Below are 7,674 nucleotides of genomic sequence, written 5' to 3' on the forward strand. Positions count from 1 at the left end.
ACTTATAGTAATGATACAAAGAAAGGGATCAAGACAGAAAAAATGACAATATCAGCCATGAGAAAAATCCCATGTTTATGGCAGCCCCTAGGACACATGGGAAACATATTTTTTTTTAAGTGAGGCCCAAACTAGCCGAGAGGAGAAGAGTCTGGAAATAAGTTGTCCCAGACATTAATGCAGTGGGTGGCAGAAACCACCCATTAATACAGTGCAAGAAGAGGGCAAATGATATGGTGGGACATGCTAGAAGTAAGATAAGACAGAACGCAATTCTCTGTATCAGTATTGGGGGTACTGCAAAAATTATGCTGTTAACACCAGATGAGGAATATCTCCACTCCATCAATGAGGATGACTATGACACGAAGATGATGTCACTGGAATAATCAGAGATGGTATGGACACTGGCTACCACCTCTGCATCAGCAACACTTGTCTCCTCAGGAAGGCTGGTTTAAAAACAGTGACCTATATTTATATACAGAATTGAATGCTGTCATGGAATGATTACATTAAACACTTAACAGGTGAACCTTTCACATCTGCACAGAATGACAATAAAGGCAGTGTGCTTGGTAAGTGTACTCGCATAACTCCTCAATAAGAATACAATAGCCTGTGCTATTTCTTTTATTAGTAATTTTTTCAAATAATTTTTACAGGGTCAGCAGAAGAAAAGCTGTTTGTATTTTACACCCCGATGGGCCAATGCCTTGTAGTTTAATTCACAATTGTGACAGAACTGTGTACTCCTACTACCAAGTTTGTGCCTTAATCATTTACTATTACATTATGCTCCATAAACAGTGCTACTGTTAATTTTCTGCACAGTCTGGTGTCTTAAACTGTAGAAGAAATTCAAAGGTGATAGAATTATCTCTGATACAGTTTGTGCTTCTCTGCTCTTGCTGTTGTTGGTTTATAAGGCTGTGTCTCTCTCCTCCACCCTTTATGGTTATCTGATTTCCAAAGTCTCTTCCTATTTTCTTTCATTGCTATTGACTGTTGTATAAGCTATTTATGTCCTCTTCTCACCCATTATTTCCCATAGGCCCACCCAGTAAATCAGTATTAGTCTTGTGCAAACCTCCTTTACTTTATACTGTCTCCTGCTCATTTTCCTTGACCTCATCAAAGCTTGTAGTCTTACCCCCAGATTTACTAATCTTCCATGCAGGACTAGCTTAGTCCTGCATGAAAGCAACCATTTAGAAGCAAGATGGCAGCATGCCATGCATATTAATGATGCGTGCTGCCCGAGTTCCTAGGCTTACACGGAGTGTGTAAGAGTGCAGGGGATGTGTCTGAGAGCAGAGCTCTCAGAATAAACATGCCCCTGCAATGCAGAACAGAAGAAAGGGGTATGCAATGAGTGAGACCGCTTACAGGTGACCGCATATCCCCACCAACAGTCCCCCTTATGTATAACAGCAAAAGAATGTAGAAATAAAATGAAAAAACAGTTATTTTCTTTAAAAATCCGATTACAACTAACCATAGGTGTGCAGCTGTGCCCATCGCTTATCTACAGTTTATAGCAGCTTAAAAGGCTGAAGAGGATAACAAGGAAGATATATGCAAATGAAGCAGTATAGAAATAGTGTAGTGGACAGAGCATTCGCTTTACACACAGGCATTCCCGGTTCAAGTCCCACTGCAGCACATTCCATTTTACATGGCAAAGCACATTATGACCAATATTGTTGTTGCATACCCCACTAAATAACATATATTTATGAACTGGAGTACTGCAGTAAATGCACATGTGAGGTGTCAGTGTCATAATGAATAAGGCACTAGTAAGCAGGTGTAAGCACAAATAAGCAGTAGTAAGAATATTTAAGCACTAGTAAGTGGCCTAAACCATTTGTGTGGCAGTAAGCAATGCCTACACTGACTAATCAATTCTAAAGCTAACTCTCTGTAAGCAGATGTAATGGCAGGTCAGCCGTGCTTACTGTCGTCCAAACCCACTTACAACTGCTCAAAAGTGCCTTATTCATTCTGTATCCAATGGCCCTTGTTCTGCCCATCAACAAAAAAAAACAGCCATGCAGGTCTTGAACCCAGGATCCTATACACCATAGTCCCACTAGTTTTCCACCAAGCCATCACAGAAGTACAGCAGGATGAGGTAGTAGCAAAAAAGTCCTCACCATAGTATAACCAAATTGAACCTGTGAAAGGCTTCAGTATACAATCATATGTGCCATAATCCACTACATAACATAAATATGTGAACTGGAGTACAGCAGTAAGCCCAGAAGTGAGGTGTAATTGTAATAGAGTGTTGAAGTCCCCAATAAAACACAAGGACCCCACAGAGTGTACATACACATCAATCAGGGATACCAGGCATACATATAAGGTGTAATGAATAATAACACGTCGACAAGCCAAGGAAATGTAGACACACTGTGAATGAGATGAAATGCACAAAACTCCTCCGTCCCTTGAGAACACCAAAATAAATCTTCAAGTTGCCAAAATGTAAAACAAACAAAATGTATTAGGTTTAAGCTTCTCCCAAGCTTTTCGTTGGTTACAATACACCAACTTCCTCAGAAAACTCCAAGCAACGCATGGCTTTCAAAACTTTCACAGCCTGAAAATTCAATCATGACACAGCCAGCCAAGCGGAGGTTAAACTCAACCCGCACAAAGGAAAAGGGGAGAAGAATTAATAAAGGAAGAATGAAGGCCTGTTACAGTCAAGGTCCAAAAAACAGGCCGTTTCCAGTCATGATGCACTTCCTAGAGTTACCGGATGACATTATCTTCGTGATTTGCTCCCAACATGTAATTCCAGTGTTAAGACATTTTTTCGCTATTCTTCTCCATACGGAACCGTAGTTAGTTAAATGGTGCAGTCTGAGGCAGGTTTGACTTAAGCGACATAAAGCTTTGGTATCAAGATAGGAGCAAATCACGAAGATAATGTCATCCGGTAACTCTAGGAAGTGTGTCACGACTGGAAATGGCCTGTTTTTGGACCTTGGCTGTAACAGGCCTTCGTTCTTCCTTTGTTAATTCTTCTCCCCTTTTCCTTTGTGTGGCTTGAGTTTAACCTCCGCTTGGCTGGCTGTGTCATGATTGAATTTTCAGGCTATTTCAGTAGCTATTTTCCCTACTGTCTTTCCCCCTTTGTGCCCCTTTTTCACCACTTTCCTATCAATGCTTTTTTCTTTTCTTTTAAAGAAATTAGTGTGGGGGTAAGTGGGAGTAAGCACTTTTAAGCAGCAGTAAGCACTTTTAAGCAGCAGTAATCGGGTCTAAGCCTGTTTGCATGGAGGTAAGCAATGCCTACATTGTTTAAGCAATTTAGAAGCTGAGTATAAGAAACTGTAACCGGAAGTTAGCAGTGTTTACCTCCACGCAAACCCACACAAACCCACTTAAAACTGTTTAAAGTGCCTTAATCACTCTGTATCCAGTGGCCCGTGTTCTGCCCAGCAACAAAATAAACAGCCTCTGCAAAGCTTGAACCTAGAACCCTGCACCCCATAGACAAAGTGATTTACCACTAAGCCATGCCAGATATACATAACCCTGATGATTTCAAGAACATATCATCCAGCCCAGTCATTAAACAGTACAGACAATGTAGTCCAACATGTAGATGTATATGTGTATAAATATATTAATATCTAAACAGATACAACATATCTATATATGTATATATATATATATATATATATATATATATATATATATATATATATATATATACATACATATATATAAATATTTATGAACATATATTCATGTGATTACCTACTTCAACATATATATATATATGTCTATACCTATATGTCTACATATACACAACAAGTTACATATATGTAAGCAGATATATATCTATGCAGGTATATATGGACATAGTTTGATATATATATATATATATATATATATATATATATATATATATATATATATATATATATATATATAGGTATATATGGACATATATATATATATGGATCTACCTGACATGGTCGACAGTTCATATGGTCGACAGTTTATTTGGTCGACAGTTCATTTGATCGACAAGCATTTTATGGGGCTTCCACCCCAATGTGGGCTGTGCCCCCACACCCCCCCAACTATATATATCAACTCCAGGGTTGCACAACATTGGGGAAGGGGGCAAATCTGCTTGTCGACCAAATGAACTGTCCACCAAATGAGTGTCGATTATATGAACTGTCGACCATGTCAGGTAGATCCATATATATATATATATATATATATATATATATATATATATATATATATATATATATACATATATATGTGACTACACATACACACGCAGAGATATGTACAGTAAGATATGTATGTAGTAGGTGCACACAATATGGAACAGCCACTATGCCTACAGTTAACACCGTAACAATTGGACACTGGATGAGCCACCCATATAAATGACATTTGGTGCCTGCAACATATACTCACAGAGAAGTTATAGGATAAAACACTGCACACAGGTTTGCAGAAATGGAAAACCTTTATTTGTGTACTATTCCAGTTTTATATGCCATGACATATAGCTGTTCAGACACTGACATCCATATAAACAGAATAATGCAACTGTGAAACAGTTATACTAATACAGTAGTCTGAAAAGGTTCACAACTGTTGCTGTGCAGGCCAAGCCCTCCAAATCATACAATAGTGAAGACAGACTGAGCCACAGGATACCACACAATCAACAGTAAGTGATGCAGGTGTATAGTCCAGCAGCCTCTTTCTACACTCTGTACACAATCACTAGGTGGTAAAGACTTCAGTTGACCAAATGAGATGCAGCTGTTACATAACAAGGTATAACTGACACCATCACAGGCATACTGGCAAACAGAACAGTCTGTATGGCAGGAGGCAGTAGGCCTGCAGTAACCCACTTTATGTAAGTAATGTCAAGACAGGTGAAATGTATGGTACTGTACATCCAGATACCTTAAGGCAGCTCACCCCTGATACCCCCACATTTTGTAACAGCCTAGGTTATGTATGGTGCACCCCCCTAGACTCAATAATACAGGAACATATACCACTGTTACATACACTGGCCTCTCGAGTGCATATGGGCGCACATGTATTGTGTAGTTGAAGCCCACGCATATATGGCTCCAGCTCCACCATATGTGTGGGGGGATACAACAGCAGTGGACTGCTGGCAGGAATGGCAGTGTGGTATACGTATATGTGCATATGTATCACTATCTGTATATGTGTAGACATATAATGCTCTGTATATGTATATATCTGGGTGTGTGTATGCATGTCTACGTATATATACACGCCCATCTATATATATGTCGATATGTACATGTGTAATTATCTATATAGATATCTGGATAATCATATGTACATATATATTCACCATATGCCCTGAACATGGGGTCTAGCCTTACCTCAGCCCCCATAGCCCCAACTTTGTAGTGCAAGGGGATGTCAGGTATGTATAGCAGGTATATTAGTAGACTATTACTACTGTAATAGGGATTGTCTTCACAGACATGATGTGTCTGGTAGGTCACATCTGCTTTTCACATGTGCGTCATTGGCTACTGACAGACATCATAAGGACATCACAGTACAGTACCTCTGCAAGCAAATAATGCTCCTGTGGACTACAGCAGAGATATTGGCCAATAGATGTGGACATACTGACATGCTCTGTATAGTCCAGAGGTATACACAGAACCCCTTAGTGTAGAACATGTGGACTAAGCCTGACAATATGGATGTTAACAGCCATGTAGATGGGTATAACACATAGGGACTGGTATATATTCGCCCCCATAGGTTATGCATTCACACACCCCTGTCTGTCCTGACACATAATAACTGCTAGTACAGAGGTGCCATGGCCACATACTACACACTAGATATTGACGTACATCTGTACAGCATCCCACCGCTCTGTCTGACATACATGACTGTTAAGGGAAGCCCGGCAGCAGTACATCTGGCAAGTATCTGGATGTGACATCTCACTGGGTAAGTACACTAAGCTGCTAGGCATGTAACAAAGCACTGTGCAGGCTACAGGCAGACTTGCTCAACACTGGCCTACATCTCCTATGTGGGAATGCACATGTACCTGTATATATAGCAGGCTCTACAGGCATGTCTCAGCATAGGGTAAGATACACCTGTGTGAAAGTGCATAAACACAACCAATGTGAACACAGCCACAACCACATATGGTAAGCTAGCATAATATTACAGTATATGGACTATCTGTCCAACACCATCCTCATATGTGCCACTCACACACTAACCCTACATATACTGGGCTGCTACACAGTGTGGCCCTATTGCCCGTCTGTGGTATGGGATATGTGTGTGCGTGTGTGTGTGTATGGCCCTACAAACATGTAAGCCTATACGGTAACATACGGTGGACCAGCATGTAACATCAGATAGGACAGGACCTAGAATGATGACATCTACCACAGTCTGTACACAGGCCAAGGTGTGTATTAACAATACACACAATGTCAACATTCACCATAAGTACACAAACCTCAGTAGTGTACAAACAACCACAGAATGTCCAGGTTATGTCATCAAATATAACCCCTACTGTACATAACATATGTAGCAGTCTGATATCTTACTGACTTGTTATCAGACATTATGACACTAATCATGGTGTACAGCACATATGCACCTCAATGCATGACATATGTAGAAAAGTTGACAGATTTGTGGCTGGAAGCACATATACAGGGCCAATATTGACATGTTGCTGTGATAACATCATGCATTTATTGTTGTAACAGGGTTTGTTGCAACATATGTCCTATGAGGGATATGAAGTCAGTAACTGTCACTGCTTTTACCATCTACAGACTGAAATCCTCCCACTACCTTTTGCAATTCACAGATACATGCTCTGTGGGTAACACATGAAATCAAAGGCACCACACACTGCCCAGTCTGCACATGACCCTACAGATGGGGAGTCCTCATAAACATAGAACTCACATGGCAGGTATTAATACATGTAGGACAGCCATATACGCACACACCCTGTTAAACCAACATTACTCCAAATGCAGTATAGCAGCACTTACAGTCTGTAGTCAGGTCAGGCACATCCCCCTCCTGCGTGTTGGCCTGTTTCCACAGTGTATGCTGTCAAATGTAAATCCCCAATCCATCTGTGATGCTGTTTGCCAAACAACAGATTGAGTTTCTGCTCACAGTGAATGAAAAGGCCCAACACCAACATGATGTTCCTAGATACTGGAGTGTGTTTCCATGCAATTGGCTATTGGAATGTTACCACAGCTGTTCCACATGCAATCAGCTAAGGGAGAGATGTAATTCATGCAGAGGCCATCAGCTGATCATGAGCATTACTTAAAATACACATGCTACTGCCTAAGCAAAGCAGGTGTAGGTCTCAACATCCACCAGTGAGGGAGTGAGAGAGACAGACAGAGGCAAAGACAAGTCGGTGAGGGGTGGGAGAGTAAAACTTAAGCATGCTTGTGTCACACACCTAACTGCACAGGGTATCAAACCCCTGATGACTATGTAGTCCTATCACAGTTCTATGCAGTTATTGGATGTGCCACATAGATTATCTGTTGTGGAGCCCTCAGAAAATATATGTGATAGTGTGTGACATCTGCAACAGGGATATGGTAGCTA

The sequence above is a fragment of the Protopterus annectens genome, chromosome 3.part1 (assembly GCF_019279795.1).
Source record: "Protopterus annectens isolate FY-2018-M chromosome 3.part1, PAN1.0, whole genome shotgun sequence".
In the NCBI taxonomy this organism is placed as follows: domain Eukaryota; kingdom Metazoa; phylum Chordata; order Ceratodontiformes; family Protopteridae; genus Protopterus; species Protopterus annectens.